General features: G+C 46.7%; 1 protein-coding gene across 5 annotated transcripts in view; it reads left to right on the top strand.

Annotated features, from left to right (window-relative positions):
* Window positions 1–20989, top strand: part of FCSK (fucose kinase) — a 1510689-nt gene that overhangs the window by 909180 nt on the left and 580520 nt on the right. The gene's annotated exons all lie outside the window — the stretch shown is intronic.

Below are 20989 nucleotides of genomic sequence, written 5' to 3'. Positions count from 1 at the left end.
CATCCCGGGGCCCCCGCTCGGTACTAGCCAAATGCCACTACTATGTCCAAAAACAGGACATTCTACAGAAAGCCAGAGACATTATAGAGTTCCGGGGCTCGCGGGTTCAACTCTACCAAGATCTATCAGCAATGACATTAGCAAAGAGGAGGGGGTGTCGCCCTCTCACAAGCTGATTGCAGGAGAAAGCGATACGCTATAGGTGGGGTCACCCCTTCTCCCTCACTTTCACGAATGACGGAGAGGAGTTCCGGGTTACCGTTGAGGAGGCTGAGCGTGCTCGTCTCTACCTCCAGAAATTGGCAGGGGGCTTGGAAATGGAGGTCCGAAAGGAGCAGTCGGGTCCACGTAAGGACATAAAGAATACACCATCGCGACGAGGGAAGTCACAGCAGAAATGGAAATACAAGCGTCTGAACACTCCCTAAGGGCCTCGAATTGTGATCTCTCCCCTGGTATACAGCCAGGACCTCAATTAGTTTGAATCAAGTTAGAGGTTGTCCTCTTGTGCAAGTTGCTCACCAAGGAAGGTGCTTACAGATATGTTGATTTGTTAGCGAAAGGTTTCTCCTACTAATTGGAACTGGTTTCTTGTGCTCTTTTTTCTTGCAAACAAGCAGTATTGCGGATCGCGACCCGGAGAGGGGTCCACCCATAGTGGCCCTTCTTAATTAAGGGCGTCTCACTTCTATTGTTGTCCATTTTTCCTACGAACTTTATTTTCTAATTGATAGTTTGTTTTGTCCTTCTCCCCCCCCCCTTTTTTTTTTCCCTCCTTCTTGGGGTGAGAATGCGCTTTCCAGCAGCAGCCCACACAGGGGAGAAGGGAGGGGGAGATTCGTTTTTCCACTCATGATCTTACACCTCAGGCATACATGGATGCTACACACACACCATGCGACATGGCACCTCTTTTTCGGTCCCTTCACGGGACACAGGGGTCAGGCGAGCATAAAAGGTGAGCATATTGCCCCCTTCACACAGGATGGCTAGCTCTGATGGCATAGTCTTTGGCTCCCTTAACGTTAAAGGTCTGAACTCCCCGCAGAAGAGGTCAATGTTAGCGAGACAATTCACTCAGGCTAAATTAGATGTCCTCTTCATCCAAGAATCAAAGTATAGTAGTGGCAAAGAGATGATAATCTTTGGCAGGGACATGGGGGACGCAATCTGGGCATCTGGCCCACATAAGAAGGGTGGGGTGGGCATTCTGTTGCGCAAATCGCTGGGATTGCAAGTAAATCGCATACATAAAGACACGCAAGGGAGGTATGTTGCACTCAAAGGTAAACTAAGGACGCACAACGTTACACTGTGTGCCGCCTATGCCCCAAACCAAGGTCAATCGAGCTTTATAGAGTCCCTGTTAGACTTTCTCGAAACATGGAGGGAGGGAACGTTGATTTGTGGGGGCGATTTCAATGTAGCCATTGACCGTGACTGGGATTGGCACTCTGCACGGCCAAATTCTTTGCCCCCAAGCAATCTGCAGGGTGATAGATTCTTGAGCCAGCTTAGAGAATAGCACCTGATAGACACCTGGCGAGTCTCCCACCCGACAGAAAAAGCCTTCACTTTTTACTCCCCCCCCACACCAAACCTTCTCTGGAATTGATTACTTGCTGCTAGGGGCGGAAAACGAGAGTAATATTCTGAGAACTACCATCCAGATAGTGGCCTGGTCTGATCACGACCTATGCACATTGGAGCTAGACCTGGGTCCACTCCCCACCCCAGACCGACGGTGGAGGTGCAACGACTTGTTATGTAGAGATCCCATCTTTAGAGAATCCCTTTCTGAAGCCATAACAGAATATTTTGAAATCGACGACACCGACGATATGCCTCTGAACACAGTCTGGGAGGCTGGGAAGGCCACTACAAGGGGAATCTTGATATCAGAAGGGGCTGCCAAGAAAAGGCTTTGGTCGCTCAAAGAGGGGGAATTAAAAAATGATATCACTCGACTAGAGCGTTCTCTTAGGGACCAACCCGTGGGTGATCAGGACACCGTCCAGGAAATTAAGAAATTGAGAGAAGAACTTAAAGATATATGGAATGGCAAGGCCCTTACCCAACTTAAATACCTAAAGCAGAGATTCTTTGAGAGAGGTGACAAAGCTCACACAATGCTGGCGAATAGGCTTCGTAGACAGAGGGCAGACAGGGCCGTTTACAAAATTAGAGACGCCCGTAGCGTCCTAATTACGGACCCTCAAGATATAGTTAACTGCTTTTCAGAGTTCTACTCGGTATTGTATGCCAAGGAATATAGTGCCACAAGTCCCGAAATAGAGCAATACTTAGCCGCCCTGCCGCGCCCGCCCATTACAATGGAACACCTAGAAATGTTGAATGCCCCCATCACCGCAATAGAGGTGCAGGGTGCAATCTCAGCACTCAAGACAGGCTCTGCCCCGGGACAGGATGGTTTCACACCAGCCTTCTATAAAAGAAACTCTAATACACTGGCCCCTTTCCTCGCCAAATTGTTTACTTCTATTCTAGAAACCGGACAAGCCCCTGCTTCCTTCACCGAGTCTATCATTATTGTAATCCCCAAAGAGGGGAAAGACCCTGTTGACTGTGCTTCATATCGGCCAGTTTCCCTGATAAACGTAGACGCCAAAATTTACTCCAGCATCCTAGCCTCCCGTCTCGCCCAGGTTCTCCCCCAACAAATCCATTCTGACCAGGTGGGGTACGTAAGAGGCCGGCAAGGGCCAGACAATGTTAGAAAAACCCTTGCCCTAATGGCAACGCTCCGAGAAGCCGGGGAAGATCCCTTTTTATTATCGATAGATGCCGAAAAGGCATTCGACCGGGTGGAGTGGCCTTTTTTAAGGGCCGTTCTAAGATGGTCGGGGCTGGGAGATGCCTGGACACAAGGAGCGCTGGCTCTTTACCGGCATGCCCGTGCCAGGGTTTCAATAAATGGTGTCTCTTCGCCTCCCCTCTCCCAAACTATGGGTACAAGCCAGGGATGTCCTCTCTCCCCTCTCATTTTTGCCCTGGTGATGGAGCCTTTTGCCCAGGTTATTCGGTCTAACCCAATGATTAAAGGAATCCCACGGGGAGGTAAGGAATATAAGCTAGCAATGTTTGCAGACGATGTTCTCCTTTACCTCACCTATCCATCCATCTCCGTCCCTGCCCTCCTGCAAGACCTGTCACGGTATGGTGCCCTATCAGGTTTTCGAGTCAACCTACAGAAAACCGTAGCAGTCCCCCTCCGAAATAGCACTGAACTAGTGCAACGCCTGAAGGCAAACTGGAACTTTCAGGTCCGTACTGATTCAGTTCGATACCTAGGAGTGAACATTACAGTCTCCCTGCCCGATCTCTTTGAGGCTAACTACACTCCACTATGGTCGGCCATTCAAAATGACATCTCTAGGTGGCGCAAACTCCCCATGTCCTGGGCAGCGCGCTTCACAGCTATTAAAATGAATATTCTCCCTCGATTCTTATTCTTGTTCCAGTCCCTTCCAGTTTTGGTCCCTGAGCCCTTCTTGGCAGAGGTTAAGCGTACATTGTTAAGATTCCTATGGGCGGACAAGAGAGCGAGGATCCCGTATTCAACACTAATCAAACCCAAGGAAGAGGGAGGTATGAGTTTTTCGGATTTAGGGGAATATTATAGAGCAACTCAACTTCGGGTGCTCCCGGACCACCTGTGGGAAAATCCTGAGAAGCAGTGGGTGGCCATAGAAAATGACATTTTCGCTCCAGTCACGCTGGGAGAATGGTTGTGGGTCCCCCTGTCCGCCATGACAAGAAGGATCAGGGAACACCCTATTCTCAAGGTGTTATGGTCCCTGTGGCGCCCCTCCCGAGCAATGCAGGGAGTAACTACCTGGCCCTCCCCCCTGAGTGGTATCTGGGCCCCGCCAATCAAAAATTTGCTATGTTCTGTACAGCGATTCCAGCCATGGTACGAGGCAGGTCTTAGCCGAGCGGGACAGTTATGGAAGAACAAAGTGTTTACCACCATGGATGATTTGAAAGCGGACCTGCAGGGTGCAGATGCCCCCTTCATGCTCTACCTTCAGTTAAAGGGCGTCATGAATGACACTAAATGGGGTGATTCTCTAAAGCGTTCTCTGACACCGTTTGAACACATCTTGAGTACACCTCAGGCATCAAGGGGCCTTGTATCAAAAATGTATAAAACACTCCTCACGAGGGGTCCAAGTCATCGCCTGGAGTCAGAAATAAAGTGGGAAACGGATCTAGCCACAGAAGTTAGACCTGAGTTGTGGGAGAGCATATACAGAGCGGTTTGGTCATCCTCTGTCTCCATGCAATACAAAATGCACAATGTTAGACTACTGCTGAGGTGGCATTACACTCCCCTAAGATTGTCTAAAATGTTCCCCGGAACGTCTCCCTACTGCTGGAGGGGATGCCAAGAACGATGTGACTACTGGCATCAATGGTGGAAATGTGACAAGGTCCAGGTGTATTGGCGGGAGGTGCTGGGCTGGATCCGGGCAGTGGATGGGGTTCAAAGAGACATGTCGCCTATTCTGGTGTTGTTTGGGGTGGACTCAGAGGACGGGGAAGCATATGAATCTTTGACGTATTTGCCACGCAACCTTTTGCTAGCAGCTAGAGTCTGCCTAACTGTTAAATGGAAATCTGCGATTCTCCCCTCAAAGAAGGAATGGCTACTGAAGGCACACGCCATATACGAAATGGAAAGCCTTACGGCGGCAGTAAATGAACTACGGATAAATGTTGATGCGGTATGGCTGCCTTTTCTAGAATTCTATAACGCATGTTGGGAGTCCATGGACTAAGTGATATTTATCGTCAAAACAGCCGACAAATAGAGGTGGGGGCTGTGACCCCCACTACCATTTGCTTGTCTGCCCTTATGTTCCCGGGTCGTGTCATTTGTGCAACCACCTGCGACTAAGACAATGTGACCCTTTCACAGGTGTATGATGCGAGGACAAGGTGTAGGAACGTGTCGCTACTTTAAGCATTATGCCTGAGGAAAACCCCTTTTTTTTTCTTTTTTCTCTCAACCCAATGGTTTATTATGAGTGGTTAGGGGGGATGGCGGGAGGTGGGGAGGGGGAAAACGGAAAACTTGTTTCGCGAGACTTTGACATGGTTCTGCATTTCTTTTCTTCCTTTTATGACGTGATTGTTTCATGATGACAAGGTTGGAAGATACTGTGAAGGTAACAAGTATTGATGATGTCATGTATGTTGTTGTTCTGTTGTAAAACGAGAAACGGTTAATAAAAACATATTTAAAAAAATAAAAATAAAATAAGTGCTAGAAAACAGACATTTTCGAAATTTGCCCAAAAAAACATGCCCTTTTTAGCCTAGTTATTTTTAATTCAGTATTTGCATCAGCTATTATACTAAAAGAAAAAAGGGATAGCATCAGAAAATTATTAACGCCTCGTTATCTCCCAGATATGTTATGCAATACAGGACAGTAGCCTCTCCCAAAAAAAGAACGTTTTATTATACAAAGTTGAGTAAAAACCTTGTGAAAGCATGCAATGTTCATTCCCTTCTTATATTTCTAGGTGATTAAAATAGTTTTCATAGCTGAAAACAGAAACCTGTGTGCAAAATACTTGTCAAAGCTGAAAATTGTGAGATAGGGCACACCTTTGCCATAAAGAGCTAATTTGGGAGTAAGCACAAATGAGTGTTTCATAACTGACCTATTTTTACATTCAGCAATCTTCTAGAGTTTTTTAATCTTGGTACAGAAACAAAGTAAATGTGCAAGAGTGCCTTCCTCTGTACATCCCCTCCAGCAAAGTGCAGGATCAGTGAGACCTAGTCTGAATAAAAGTGAGGATGTATGATAAAGCCTGTGAATTATCTTATATTGGAGTTCTCTGTTCCTAATCAAAACAGAAACATCAATCACCAGATTGCAGAAGGAAAACATGTTGAGCTCATCGATTTCAATGTGCAAGTCCGATGTCCACGACACAGACCAGGATCTGTTCCCATCTTGCCTGGGATCGGCACCTATAAAAGGGCCTGTGCTTGGGGTAGCATCCTCAGCGATCAGGCTATACCTCCAACCAGATCAACATTCTGGAGGGACCAGGTTGTCTTTTATTTTTTGTTCTAAATTGAGTGGCAGGACGTTAAAGTGAAGAAGGGAAATCTGTGTATGGAAATTACCTACCCTGAAGGTTTCACTATAACACATTTTCAGTTGAGTAAAAGGAGAGTCCTCTGGGAGATAAGCAGAGAGTGTGTTTATAAGCAGTGCAGGGATATACATGATGGATGAATGCTCCTTTTTCTCTGAACCTCATAGCAGCATTAAAGGGAGTACCCCTCTACAGGATGTTTCACATTATACATCAGTGTTTTCTCATATAGGAGAAACCTCAAGTGGTCCGACCCAAAAGATTTCAGTATACTTTATTCAATGTGTTTCCAGGCTGAAGTATTGTCTATGATCGTCCATCTTTTGATGTAAAGCAATTGAGCAGCCCTATGATGACCCCAAACATCTGGGACCACTTGACCTCCATTTGATTTTGTCACTTTAAGTATGCCAGAATGAAGTCTCGCTGCCTTATGTTTCTATTCAAATCACATAAAGGTGACAATGTATGTCTTGGAATTTCTGCAGGAATGCTTTGGCTCAGGTATATAAGCATATTCATTGCATTCCTCTTCAGAGTATTAATTCTCCCCATCATTGATATAGGATATTGCACTTTTCTGATTCTGCCTAAATTCTTGATTTGATTGGCCGCTAATTTATCTCATGCATAGCACTGAATTGACCCAGCACCCAGATTGCTAGTTATTGTAATGTATCTGGTTCAACCTGAAAAGGTCCTGCATGTCTAACAGTAAAGCTGTCCCCTCTATGATTTGGCAACCTTCGCCTTTTGCCTTGTTAGGGCCCCATATGTTTGGATTCATGTTGGCAATAGGTATTGTCTCTAGAGGGGTAGTTATATATAGTAAAGCATCACCGAGATAGATACTATGTTCAGTTTTTTCTACCTTAATTCTAGTGTAGGGTAGATATGTTCTCATGAAACATTTCAATGACTGTATTGTCAGTGCATCCAATTTGTGGGAAAAAAGCAGCCCTTTCTTGTCCTAGAGAATATACTAAGTGGGGGTGATAGAAAACTGTTATAAAGTACAGAATCCATGGGTGGCCAGCATACCAATCGTACAAACCTCTCCCAATGTCCCCTGATGCCAAAAGCAGACAAGGCTTTTAATGGGGTACTCCCATCAAACCTGTCAAATACCTAATCAGCATCAAGGGAGAGAATGTCATCTCCTCTGGATCCAACAACTAGATTAAGGGACTTTCTCACATTGTGTGCCGAATTTCTCCCCCTAATGAAACCCATCTGATCTGATTAGACTAGTTTGGGAAGGAAAGGGCAGTGAAGCATTCAAATAGTTTTAGAGGTTTTAGAAGAATAGAAGGTTTTTGCATCAGAGTTCATAAGTAAGATGGGCCTGTACCACCCACAGAGGACAGCCAGCTCAAAGAGGACAAAGATGATTTCCCAGTGGCGGATGGCGAAGTAGTACCAAGACTGCAACTGCAGCGACTGCCTTACCTTCAGCCACTGCGTCAGCCACTCCAAAACCTCTCTGAGGTCTTCGTTCACAAGACTGCAGTAGGAGGCAGGTTGTCACAGCATCGGACAGAATGGCAGGCTATTACTTCAGATGCTTGGGCATTGGAAACAGTTGCCCAAGGTTACTGCCTACCTTTCCTGCAAAAACCTCAGAGTCATCCACCGGGGAACAACTCTTTGAGGTTTCCAGATCAGCTCCTTATGCAGGAGATTTTAACCCTGCTAGAGAAAGGTGCAATAGAACCAGTACCTGTAGCGGAGAGGAACAAGGGTTGGTACTCCCCATATTTAAGAATTCCCAAGAAGGACGGAGGATTGAGACCCATCTTGGACTTAAGAGACTTGAACAAGTTCCTCAGGAAGGACAAGTTCCAGATGGTAACCCTTTCTCAGATCCTTCAGGCCCTCGAGCTTCAGGATTGGATGTATCATTGGACCTCGAGGATTCTTACTTTCATGTGCCGATCCATCACAAGCACACACAGTACCTGATGTTCACCGTTGGTGGTTCTCATTATCAGTTTCGGGTTCTGCCATTTGGGCTGACCTCTGCCTCGGGGGTTTTCACCAAGCTAATGGCGGTGGTGGCAGTGAGTCTCAGGAGAGGGGGATTCATGTCTACCCATACCTGGACGATTGGCTGTTCAGGGCAGTTCCCCAGAACAGGCCCTGGAACATCTCAGCTACACCTGTAACTCCCTTCACAGGCTGGGCTTCTACCTCAACTTCAAGAAGTCCTACATGATACCATCACAAAGACTCCAATTCATCGGAGCAGTCCTGGATGCATCCCTGGGAAAAGCCTCGCCACCAGAGGTGAGGGCTCAAGACATTCTGCAGATGGTGATAAAATTCCAGAATGCCCAACATCTACCGGCCTTCGATTTTCTGAGGTTGCTCGGTCTCATGGCATCCTGCATTTTTCTGGTGCCAGAGGCTCGCCTGAGAATAAGATCTCTTCAGTGGGCTCTCAGGACCCACTGGTCACAATTCTCAGGAAGGATGTCAGATTTCCTACAAATCCCAAACAGAGTCTCACTGGATTTTCAGTGGTGGGCGTGTCGGGAGAACATCTTGAAAGGAAAACCTTTTTGGCAACCGTGGCCGGAGATAACAGTAGTGATGGACGCCTCATTCACGGAGTGGGGGAGCCCATACCAATGATTTGACCATCAGCGGTCGTTGTGTCCAAACTACATATGAACCTTTTAGAGCTAAGGGCAATCAGACTAGCGCTGAAGGCCTTTCTGCCCTCTGTACGGGGAAAGAATGTCCCGATAATGACGGACAACACAGTGGCCATGTACTACCTCAACAAGAGAGGAGGTGTAGGGTGACTACCACTGTGCAGAGAGGCAATGCAGCTCTGGTTTTGGGCAATACAAGGAGTAATCTCTCTGTCGGCAGTTCACCTAGCCAGAGAGAAGAACACGCCGGCGGATGCTCTGAGCAGGCAGAGCACAGTCTCCGACGAGTGGGAACTAGCTCAGGAAGTCCTTCAGGAGATTTTCACCCTTTGGGGAACCCCTCAAGTGGATCAGTTCGCGACCAGTGCCAACAAGAACTGCGAACTGTACTGCTCTAGGGAATGTCCTCCGAGAGGAGCTCTAGGAGACGCCTTTGTGGTGGACTGGAAGTTTCCACTCCTATACGCGTTTCCTCCAATCCCTGTGATTCCTCACGTAATTAGGAGGTTGAGAAGGTTCAGGAAATCCATGATCCTAGTTACCCCGGACTGGGCCAGGAGGACGTGGTACCCAGACCGTCTGGACATGTCCGTCGGCCCTCCGATACGTCTTCCGCAAAGAGAGGACCTTCTCTTGCGAGAGGAGGGTCGGGTTCTCCATCCAGATATCAGGACTCTCAGCCTTCATGCATGGTTTCTGAGAGGCTGAGATACAAGGATTGGGTCCTCCCGGACGAGGTAATGGAGGGTTTGCTTTCGGCCAGAAGGCCAGCAACCAAATATTTATACCGCAGCCGCTGGAATAAGTTCTGCAGCTGGCTGTTGAAGAGATTAGAATGTTGAGCCTTTCTCATGTAATACACCAATGGTGTTATCCTTTCTATTACATCTGGCAAATCTGGGGCTCCAGATTGGTACCATCAAGGGATATCTGGCAGCGCTTTCTATTTTTAAGCGCACTTCAGAGGAAGTCTGCTACTTTAAGATTCCTCTAGTAGTACAATTTGGTAAAGGGACTGACTAATGTTTACCTGACAATCTCGTTTCAAGTTCCACTATGGGATCTCAACTTGGTGTTAAACTGCTTGATGGGAGCTCCTTTCGAGCCTCTACATTCTTGTCCATGAAGACTTCTAACTCTAAAAACTCTCTTCTTAGTGGCAATAACATCAGCCCGAAGGGTGAGTGAGCTACAGGCTTTATCCTGCAAGCCTCCTCATACTGTTTTTCATAAAGACAGAGTGGTACTAAAAATTAAGCCTACTTTTCTCCCCAAAATTGTTTGAGTTTCATATTACTCAGCAAATAACGTTACCATCTTTTTATCCTCCTCCACATCCAGGGAAGGAAGAAGAAAAACTTCACAGACTTGACCCTAGACGTGCAATGAGCTTTTACATCTCCAGATTGGCAAAATGACAACTGGATGACCAGTTGTTTGTGGGCTATTCAGGTCACAAACTAGGACTAGCCATTACCAAGCAAACTATATCCAGATGGATAATACTAAGTATATCCGAATGCTACAAGCTGGCAGGTAAAGATCCTCCAGAACACCTAAGAGCTCATTCGACCAGGGGCATTGCAACTTCGTCTGCCTTGCAAAAGGGAGTTCCGATAAAAGATATATGTGCAGCTGCCACATGGTCGTCTGTGCACACCTTTACTAAACATTACAATTTAGACTCCTCCTCGGGCCAAGATTCTGTTTTTGGAAAAGCAGTCTTGCACTCAGTGCATACATAACCACACACATTTCTACTCCCACCTTCAAATAAACTTTGGGAGTGTATCAAAGATAAGGAATACGTTGGAGGACACAATCCATTCGAAGAACAAGTTACTTACCCATGGTAACGTTCTTTCGACTGGCTGTTCCTCCCACGTATTCCTCATCACCCCTCCCAACCTACCCCGCAGTAGAATTTCCCTTGCGGTTGCAGTCTACGCTCTCTCGAGGGGAGTAACCGTCGAACACAAGGTAAAGCTCCACTCGTCAAAACGGAACTGAGGCCAACAGGCATTTGCGGGGTAGATATACCTGTGGTGACACGGACATTGAGAAAGAGGCCTCCGAGGGACATCGACTCCACAGGAATCGACACACAGCGACCCCTGCTGAAATTATTTTTTCTGAGGCAGCAAAGCTGGGATATTGGAAATATCAAAGATAAGGAATACGTGGGAGGAACATCCAGTCAAAAGAATGTTACCATGGGTAAGTAACTTGTTCTTCTATAACAAAAGAGAAACTGTTCATTTAAGCACAAGTTGTTTGTGATGGGATCCCTCCCAGTGTTTTCAACATCAGATGTAATACTATTTTGTTGGTGACATTTCAGGAAAAATGCAAGAAGCCTCGACGATGTGTCTTCTTTCACAAAAAAGGTTTGCTTCAACATGGCAAAATTCTTTTAATAGTGGCTGGTACAACATCTTTGAGTTTGGCATGTGTCAAATTCCCTTTTACAATGCAGGACCACATGGCCTTTGCTCTAGAGGCGTTAACGTAGCTATAAGTGCTTGTTCAGTCTTTCTTAGTGACCTGAGTTTCCCAGACCAATCAGACATGCATTGTCTCCCACCAAAACCTCCAGTCAATAGAGCAAGGTTTAATTTCCATCTAAGAGGTCAGTAACCATCTCTATGGGAGCATGATCTGATATGATGATGGTAGGGCAGGCTGTACTTTTGGTAAAAAGCCCCTGGGTACAAACCATAAATCTAACCAAGAGTACATCTTGTGAGAGCCCAAATAAAAAGTATAGCCCTTCCCAGTGCCATACCTTGCCCTCCCTACATCAAGAAATCTAGCTAATCTAACAGTCCGGTCAATGCCCCTGTGGCTGGTGTGTAACATATGTTAGGGGGTCTCTAAGGAGAAATCTAATGTTATGGTAAAATCGGTATGCAGTGAAAAAATCGCATATTCTATTCTGCATATAATTAAGGTGGAAAAACTATTTGTTTTTTGAAACCGGCGTTATTTGACAACCCTCAACCAGAAAGACTGCATTCTTCTCGGCCACAGAAGAAGAGCTCTGCCCCTTCCAGCACACAAGTGTGCGCTGGTACTGCGCTTCCTCAGCATCCCAGAAGAAGGAAGGCATGGGGAGCAAGTAAGCTTGTGTGTGTTTGGGGGCATTGAGGGGATGCAAGGTTTGGGGAAGTTGTGTATGTATGTATGAATGTTTGTGAGGGCAATGTTTGTGGATGGGTGTGTGTGTATATATGTGTGTGTTTGTGAGTATGTGTGTTTAGGAGGGCGGGGTGGGATGGGTAGCGAAAGGTGGGGTCAGGAGGTAAAACCTCACAATAAGAGGAAAATCCTGCAAATGTGGGAGAAAAGTGGGGGCGGGATGCTGACAGTGTATAGGGAAGCAGTTCAAAGCAGGAGTTCGGTGGTAAACCGGCCCAAAAACAGCATTTCCCACATGTTGAAGGCATCTCAGAATTGGCCTTAAAAAGCTGCCTTTTTTGGATGCGGTCTTCAACGTGCGGGATTGTCACATAGAACTGTAAAATCACCCCCAATCAAGGTAAAGCGTTGGATGCAGGCTGGACATTTTGCTATGTGGTTGACATAGAAGGATGTGGCTTCCAGAAATGTACCATACACATTGAAAAGAGACACACCCACTCCCCACAATGTACCCTTAACCAGAACATATTGACATAACACATCCACAAGAACATCTCCAAACATCCTCAAGAACATCTATCGATTGTGAGGGGATGTCAACTTCTGTTGAAACGCCACATTTCCTAGATGATACATTCCTAAACCAATGTCTTTAAAAAAATCTTTAGGTCATTGTCCAAATGTAGTTCCTGCAAGAATGTCACATCTATGTGCAATGTTTTGAGATTAGTAAGGCTTCAGTGACCCTCATTATGTTTTTGCCGGTAAAACGGTGGTAATTCAGTCGTGCCAGTATTAACATCTAGGGCAGGGTGACTGCCGGAAAACCGGTTCATTACAAGTCCTCGGGCGCGTGCACAACCCCCTGCCAGAAATGGAATACCGGTGTGATCGTATTACCGCCATCGGCATCAATCTGCTGGTATTACCGGCAGCAATTTGCCAGTAATACCGATACCGCCACGCAAACTGCTGGAATTACCAGCACCTGCATTAGCGTAACTGCCAGAACTAGAAGCTTGCTGGCAGCCATCTTTAAAACTCACCCCATTTTTTATCCCCCACTTCCTACTGCCATCCGCTGCTACAGGAGGTGCAAGACATGTCGGGAAGCCAAAAGACACGAACCCCTGACGCCCGCCTGCGCAAACTCAGATTTACTGAGGCCGAGCTGACTGCACTTGTGGACACTGCGGTGCAGCACTTATAGGCGCTCTTTGGGGCTGGCCACAGAAAGACCAGCCAGCAAAGAAAGAATGCTATATGGGAGGTGGTGGTTGAGAGGGTGACTGCTGTGGGGACTGTCCCCCGCATGAAGAGGGACTGCCGGAAGCGCTGGTATGATTTGCGCCTGAGTGTCCGGAATGTCATCTCCCAGCACAGGAAGGAGACGGCTGTCACAGGAGGAGGGACAGTGGCACCCCTCCACCTCATGCCCCGGGAGGAGACATGCTGCTCCATCCTGCACATGGAGGTCATTGAGGGCGTTGGTACGGCACAGGCAGGAGCCGGGATCCAAGCCAAAGGTAGTAATTATAACACACCCCATGCAAATGCAAATATTGTGTCCAAATGCATGCATCCCCAAGCACTAAACCACCTAATGTGCAAGTAAACTGGCCCAACACATGTCAGTCACAGCAAATGGGCAGATCACACACACATGCCAGAGAATGCAGGTAGACGTAGCCATGCAGAAGCACCGTAGCCCAAATGTACAGCTCCACACATGGGCACAGGAGAAGCACCCATGAGTGGCAAGGAGGTTTGACATGAATCGCTGGCCCACCGCACACACAATAAAAAGGCACCTTGGCATGCCAACAGGCAATCCGCAATCCCACCACCTGCATGTAGGAGCACACATTAGACCCAAGACCCCAAAGAGGCCACATGAAAAGAGCAGGACACACCTCATGTTGCAGAAGTGTAATGCAAACCTGCAGACATGGCACCCAGATGACTAACAGCATGCTCATCTCTTCTGTGAGAAATCAGAGGATGTCTTACTTACCAGTCCTCGGTGAACTGTCAACCACGATACTAAGTAGCAGAGTGGTCCGGTACTGCGTGGGTGACAAATCGAAAGGTCTCTGCCTGAATGTATCCCGCTAACAGAACTTATGAAATGTGAATATGATTTATGAGGAAGAGAATCAAAATGGTCCTGCAAGGGTTTAAGTCAAATCCTTTGCACAATTCAAAAGTCTTCGGTTTACAGTGAACTGTAAAAGTGAAATGGGAGTATGAGAAAGTGGTGTGCCATACAGATGCCTGTGCCAGACAGAGAGAGCCCTATGGTAAATTGTAAAGCGAAGAGGGAGTCTGAGCCCGGTCGAGGGGGACTCAATTGTAAAGTGAAAAGGGAGTCTGTATGAGGTTTCAGTGTCTGTCGACTGACCTTAACAAGCAGAATGCCTCCTCCACTATCTCAGCCGGATGTTTACAGTAAGTAGACTAGGCCCACACAGTCTCCAATTAGCCCAATGGAACAGGGCAACATATGGGGTGCTCTGTGGGCCAAGCCCAAAGGTAAAAACCCCTTGTCCGCAAAATGCAGAGAATGATGGTTGTTGTATTCCTTTGGATGACAGTTGGGTATGTTGTGATAAGCAGCCTCCGGTAGAAACTTAGAGAATACTTAGCAATACGGAAGGGAGACCCCCAAGGAAAGGGGGTCAGAATGAGAACAGCCAATAGAGGATGCAGGTAAGATCCAAGTGGGGAGCAGAAAACCCAGAGATGTAACGGAACAGAAAAGACAAGGTAGCAAGCTGCAGAGCGCGGCTGCGACTCACAACGCAGAGCGGGTCAGGGCAAGGTAAGCAAGAAACAGGTCAAGGTGAAGCAACACGTCGTCGGGTGCTCTGAAGAAAGAAGTAAAGCAAGGAGCTCACCTGTCAACTTTTCTATGCCGGTCCCGTGAAGGATTCCTGGCTGATCCTGGCGCCATCTTGGAAAGCGCTAGACCGTTGCTGGAGCTCCAGTTGATGGTCCCAGTCCGCCACCATCTTGGATGGTACAAAATGCCACAGGGATGTCGCCTTCTCCACTGATGCCAAATAGACCTGGTGCTGGCAGAGGTCCTAATAGAATTCCCCCTCCAGGGGTCAAGGGGCCTGGCTTCCACGGATGTAACATATGAAACCTATGAAGGAGCCTGGGAGCATGAATTGGAATTGTCCCCGATGATACCTGGAATCGCATATGGTCTTGACTTCATACTCTGGTCCAGAGGTAGTGTGGATCGGGGTTGGAGGTCTATGGTCTTTCCTGTGAAATGGATCGGGAACATGTAGCTTCAGCTGAGAAACGTGAAAGAAAGGGTGTATTCTTGACCAGGATTTAGGTAATCCTAATTTGAATGCAACTGGACCCACAAATTGACATATCTTAAAGGGACCAAAAAAGCGTGGGGCCAATTTAGATGGGACTAAATGTCTTGGAAGATAGCGAGATGAAAGCCACACAAGGTCTCCAATGGCTAATGCAGGTGTTTGCAGACAACTTAAATCAGCTTGTTTCTTACTAGCAGCGCTGGTATGTGTTAAAGTTTATAGGGTTGAGGTATGGCCTGCTTGGATTTTTTTCTAGAAGTTGGTTTACCATGGAAGCTTTAGTATCTACAGAGTCAATGGTAGGAATGCAAGTAGAATGAAAGCCATAATTACATAATCATGGACTGACTCTGATGATGGTAGGAATTGAATTTTCATACGCGAACTCTGTAAATGGGAGTAAGTCAGCCCCATTGTCATAAGAAGCTGTGGTGAAACAACTAAGGTACTGTTCCAAGGACTGATTAAGCCTCTCCGTTTGACCATTGGATTGTGGATGAAATCCCGAAGTCAGAGCCCTCTGATTTCCAAGTTTGTGAAACAATAATTTCCAAAACATGGGGGATGTACTGCGTTCCTCGATTCAGTAGGATAGCGGTTGGTAATCCATGAAGGCGAAAGATGGTATGTAGAAATACTTTGGCCATCTGTTCAGCAGCAGATATGCGAGGGAGTCTGACAAAGTGAGCCAACTTTGTGAGTGAGTCTATAGTCACCATGATTGTAGTTTCATTGTTTGAGAGAGGTAGATCGACTATTAAGTCAGTACTAATGTGTTGCCAGGGACTTGAAGGTAGGAAAGGTTGTGTTCATTTCCCAAAAGGTAACCTACGAGGGGTTTTAACTTGTTGTCAAACAACGCAGGCAGATAAGTAATTCTTAACTTCTTCTTGAAGGTGTGGCCACCAGAAGTGTCTCCTGATGCTCTCCAAAGTCACGCAGACTCTGCAATTAACTGCTGTCTTGGCATCATGACACAAATGCAACACCTCACGTTGCAATGCCGAGGTGGGTATGTAAAGATTCTTGCCTCTGAACAATAGACCTTGTTCCTCAGTCAAGCCGAACTGCTGGTTGGTGAGAGCTATGGTTGGATCCTGCCGTATGGTGGCCCTTTGTATCCTTTTTGAAAAGTAGTTACAAAAAAGAGGAAAGAGGCTTTAGGTAATATCCTTTCCCATTGGAATGAGACTCCAGCAGTGGAATCCATACGAGATAGCACATCAGCTATTTGATTTTCGATCCCAGGAAGGAATGTAAATAGCAGATCATATTGGGGAAAAAAATAAGCCCACCGGGCTATTTTGACGTTCTTGCTGTTGGAGCACTTTCAAGTTACGATGATCCATTCTAACAGTTGCATGAAGTTTAGATCCTATAGGATGTCGCCACCACATACAGGCCTTTTTTTTATAGCCAAGAGTTCTTTGTCCAGGACTGTATAGTTCTGCTCAGAACCACCGCATTGCTGCGCTCTGCCCCAACTTCCAGTGCTATGCGGATGACACTCAGCTCATTTTCAGGCTACCCTCAGCCACCTCTTCTCCCTCTCTCATCTCTGACTGTCTGTCCGCCATCCAGGAGTGTTGTGCCGCCAATGATCTCTGCCTTAATGCCAGTAAGACTGAGATTCTCCTCATCGGCACACCCGCTACCCTCCTTTCCTGTCACTCTCTGGCCAGCCTCTCTTGGCCCTCTTCCTGCACCCACCTGTGAGGCTAAAAGAAAACCTCTGGGTCATCTTAAACTCCACACTCTCCTTCTCTCCTCACATCTCTGACGTCTCTAAGAAGTCACACTACCAGCTGCACCTCCTCAGAGGTATTCTTCCTTTCCTCTCCTTCCCCCAGAAGCTCACTGTGTCCAGAGCTCTGGTTCTCTCTAGGCTGGACTATTGCAACAGCCTCTTTCTAAATCTGCCTGCTTCTACTCTCCACCCTCTGCAACTCAGTCAGAACAGGACTGTGAGACTTGTCATTGGCCTCAAGCCCAGGGATCGTATCTCTCCAGGACTGAAATCTCTTCATTGGCTCCCAGTGGCTGCGAGGATTAAGTTCAAAACCCTCTGCATTATCCACAAGGCCTTCTGGGGCCTGGGGACTCAATACCTTCAACTCTCTCTTCCTAAATATCTTCCTTCTCGAGCTCTTCGCTCATCCGCCTCCAACTCCCTCAGGGTCCGTCGCTTCTCCAAGCAACGAGTTGGTGGTAGATCTCTTTCTTCGGCTGGGGCCTCCCTCTGGAACAGCCTCCCTGCCTCCCTGAAGCGTGAAAAGAATCATCTACGGTTCCGGAAGCACCTCAAAACCTTTCTCTTTGCTTCTGCTTTTTCTCCTCCTCTCCCCTGCTGACTTCCTGGCTGAAACTGAAACTGCACTGGTTACTTGGCCACCCTCTGTTCTCGGGCCCAGGTCCCCTCCCCCGCCAGTCGCACACCTGCACTGCCTTCCTGGCAACCCCCAGACTTGGGGACTGTTTCTATATCCCTATAGTCCCACTACCAGCACTTGACACCTGATGTCTGCACTTACCCTTGCACTTGCCACCTGCTGGTCGTACTTTTACTTATTGTTTATTTATTCTATTATCCCATGTACTGCACTGTCCCCTCCCCCTTCCCCCGCACTTTCCCACTTCCCCCTTCCCATGCACTTACGCAATCTGAATGAGACCTGGCCTAGTAGGATCGTTGTCTATCTTCCCTCTGTTCCCCCTCCCTTGCCTTGTCGCGTCTTGAAACACTTGTGTATAGGCACTTTATAAATGCCAAATCATATCATATCAGAAGCGGTCAGCGTCTTAGACATATAGGCAACAGGAGGCTCACAGCTGTTCCACAGTTGTTTAACAACAGCTCATTCTGCAGCATTAGATGCATCTGTCCCCAAGAAGAATGATTTATTTTGGTCCTGAAGACGTAGTATGGGAACTTTCGTGAAAAGTTCCTTGATGTCTTGAAAGGCCTTATCAACGGAAACATTCCATAAGAAGATAGCGTTGTTTTTGAGAAGGGCAGTCAGGGGTAGGCTCTTCAAGGAAAATTTTGGGATGCATTTTCTATAACAATTGGCAAATACCGGGAATCTTTATATTTCCTTTACAGAACTGGGTTCTTTCCAGCAAATAATGGCTTTAACCTTGGCTGGAAGCATAGCAGTCCCTTCTGCAGACAAGACAAAGCCTAGATATGTTACTGATGGTTGGTGAAAAATGCATTTTTCCAGTTTGGCATAGAGATGGTTCTTCAGAAGATGTGTGAGTACTTCAGACACATGGACATGATGTTCTTGTGCTGAGTTGGAAAATATCAGAATGTGGTCAAGGTATATGACAACAGAGTGTAACATGAGGTCTGAGAAGAGATGATCCATGAACCGACAAAAAGTAGCAGGGGCATTGGCCAGTCGAAGGGGCATAATGCGGTATTCGTAGTGGCCGAAGGGGGTGCGGAATGCTGTTTTCCACTCATCGCCACTACGAATTCGGAGGAGATGGTAAGCACTTCTAAAGTCTTGTTTGGAATCTATGGAGGCCCCTTTGACAGCTTCAAGGATATCTGGGATCAAAGAAAATGGATACTTGTCTTTTACGGAAATTCGGTTCAAGCCTCTGTAATCGATACAGGGCCGTAGTTCAGCTGTTCCTTTCTTGGGGATAAAAAACATGGAGGCTCCAGATGGGGACTTAGACTTGGTTATCAAACTGTTTTGAAGATTAGACTGCAGGTAGGAGCGCAAGGCTTGCCTTTTCTGGTTTGGCCAATATATACATACGCCCCAAAGGTACTGGCATGCCAGGAATAAGGTCTTTCGAACAATTGTCGTTCCTGTGAGGAGGGAGAACCTTAAATTCCTCTTCCAAAATTACCTGATGATAGGGATGATATTCCTTGGGAAGTATTTGTAGATGTCACACTGATTTGTTCTCTTTTCTTTCCAGTTATGTGTGGAATCCTTTAGCTCCCTTGTATAAACAATGGGACAGACAATATTCCGAACCTAGGAACATAGTCCCAGGCATCCAGTTTACAAAAAGGTTGTGCGGATGAAGCCATGGAAGTCCCAGAATGATCGGATAATGAGTTGCCTTTATGAGGTCGAACCGGATGGTCTCGGTATGAGAAGAAAGACGCATTATGAGTGCCGAAGTCTGTTCTTTAATGGGTCCTGAAGTCAAAGGAGAACTGTCTACTGCTTCAACAGGGATAAGAACTGAAGTGGGTTCACTGTGAACAAGAGCTTATTGTCAGTTGAAGTGCCATGGGCGAAGAAGTCATCCATGTAAGACTATGTATGTGTTGGTAGAGGGCTCTGAACAATGAGTTTGGTAGTACTTATGATTCTCTTCCATGTAAGAAGGAATTACTCCATTTAAAGGTTACTCCTTGAATACCCAGCCTATCTAGTAGCCTTTGCAGTGGGATCTGCTGGTTGAATGTACTGAAGGCAGCTGATAAGTACAAAAGGAATAGGGTGGCAGGGATGTTATTGTCTGATGATTTAAGGAGGGCTCTCTTTTATGTAGTGCAGTGCTGATTGTGTGCTTATGGTGGTTGAGAGTCATTAATCCCCAGAAAAAAACAATGTTTCGACCATACAATATTTTCTTTTCTTATACTTATCAGCAATCTCAACATGTTTTAGGACTGGTATAGTTCTGTAAAAAAAACTCCACTCCTAGAATATGTGGAGAAAGTGCTGGATAGTTGGAGAAAACAAATAATGTTGCCCCAATATTGATCTTTCCTTTTGATATAATGAATGGATGCCGCTTATGAAGCCTGGCTGTTTATCGTGGAACAGTTTCTTGGTTTCAATGAATTTTAGTAGCTGTTTCTATAATATTTTGCAGATAAAGGGGGTGCTGGCAATCAGGTGGAGGTTGGAGGGAATCTTGGTATCTGCTGGGTTTTCTTTGGAGAGGGAGTATTGCGATTTTCTTAATTTCGTTAGGCACTTCCCCATGAGAGAAGGAACTGCTGAGCAAAGCAGACAATGCCTTCACTAATGTAATGATATTCTCTTTTATTGTATTGGATTGCTAAGGGTAAGATTGTTCAGGGGAAGCTTTCATGATACTGTGCTTACAAAATGGGCCTCATTATAAGTATGGCGGTAAGGCAACAACGGCGCTGGTATAGCTACCGGCACCATTGCTACTGTACCGCCATACCACGAGTTCTGCTCCCGGGTGCCTTTGCAGCCACCAAGTCTGACCTGGTGGCCGTACCGGCACCTGCAAGCAGAACAGGACCATTATTAAACGGTACCGGTGCTACCACCTTCCCCATTCCAATTCAGCCCAATGGGGCCGAATGGGGATGAGAAGTCCCTTATTGCCGGCACCCACGAATGGGCAATTACCGGGACCACCAAACTCGGCATGACCCGGTAATTGCCCATTCGCGGGTGCCAGTAAAATCACGGGTCCGGCGGCAGCTGTGCATGTGTTAAAGGCACGGCTATTGCCAGCCTCGTAATGAGGCCCAATGTCTTCCAGGCATGTGGCCGGAAGGCCAATACGGAAATTTGACATGGAGTCATCCGGATAGGTGCTGTATCGGATTTGTGTTAGCTCCTGATATCTCCTTATATTTCTTTGACCTTATTTTGAAAGCAAAAGGCAAGATTGCTTGTATGCGACAGATAATGGCGTTTGAGGGGCATTCTGTTGGTGTTCTCAGTTCTTTCAGATTTTAAAAACCTCTGAAGAT

The sequence above is a fragment of the Ambystoma mexicanum genome, chromosome 1p, assembly GCF_040938575.1.
Source record: "Ambystoma mexicanum isolate Mex_15411 chromosome 1p, UKY_AmexF1_1, whole genome shotgun sequence".
In the NCBI taxonomy this organism is placed as follows: Eukaryota; Metazoa; Chordata; class Amphibia; order Caudata; family Ambystomatidae; genus Ambystoma; species Ambystoma mexicanum.
This window is presented reverse-complemented; position numbering and strand designations above follow the sequence as displayed.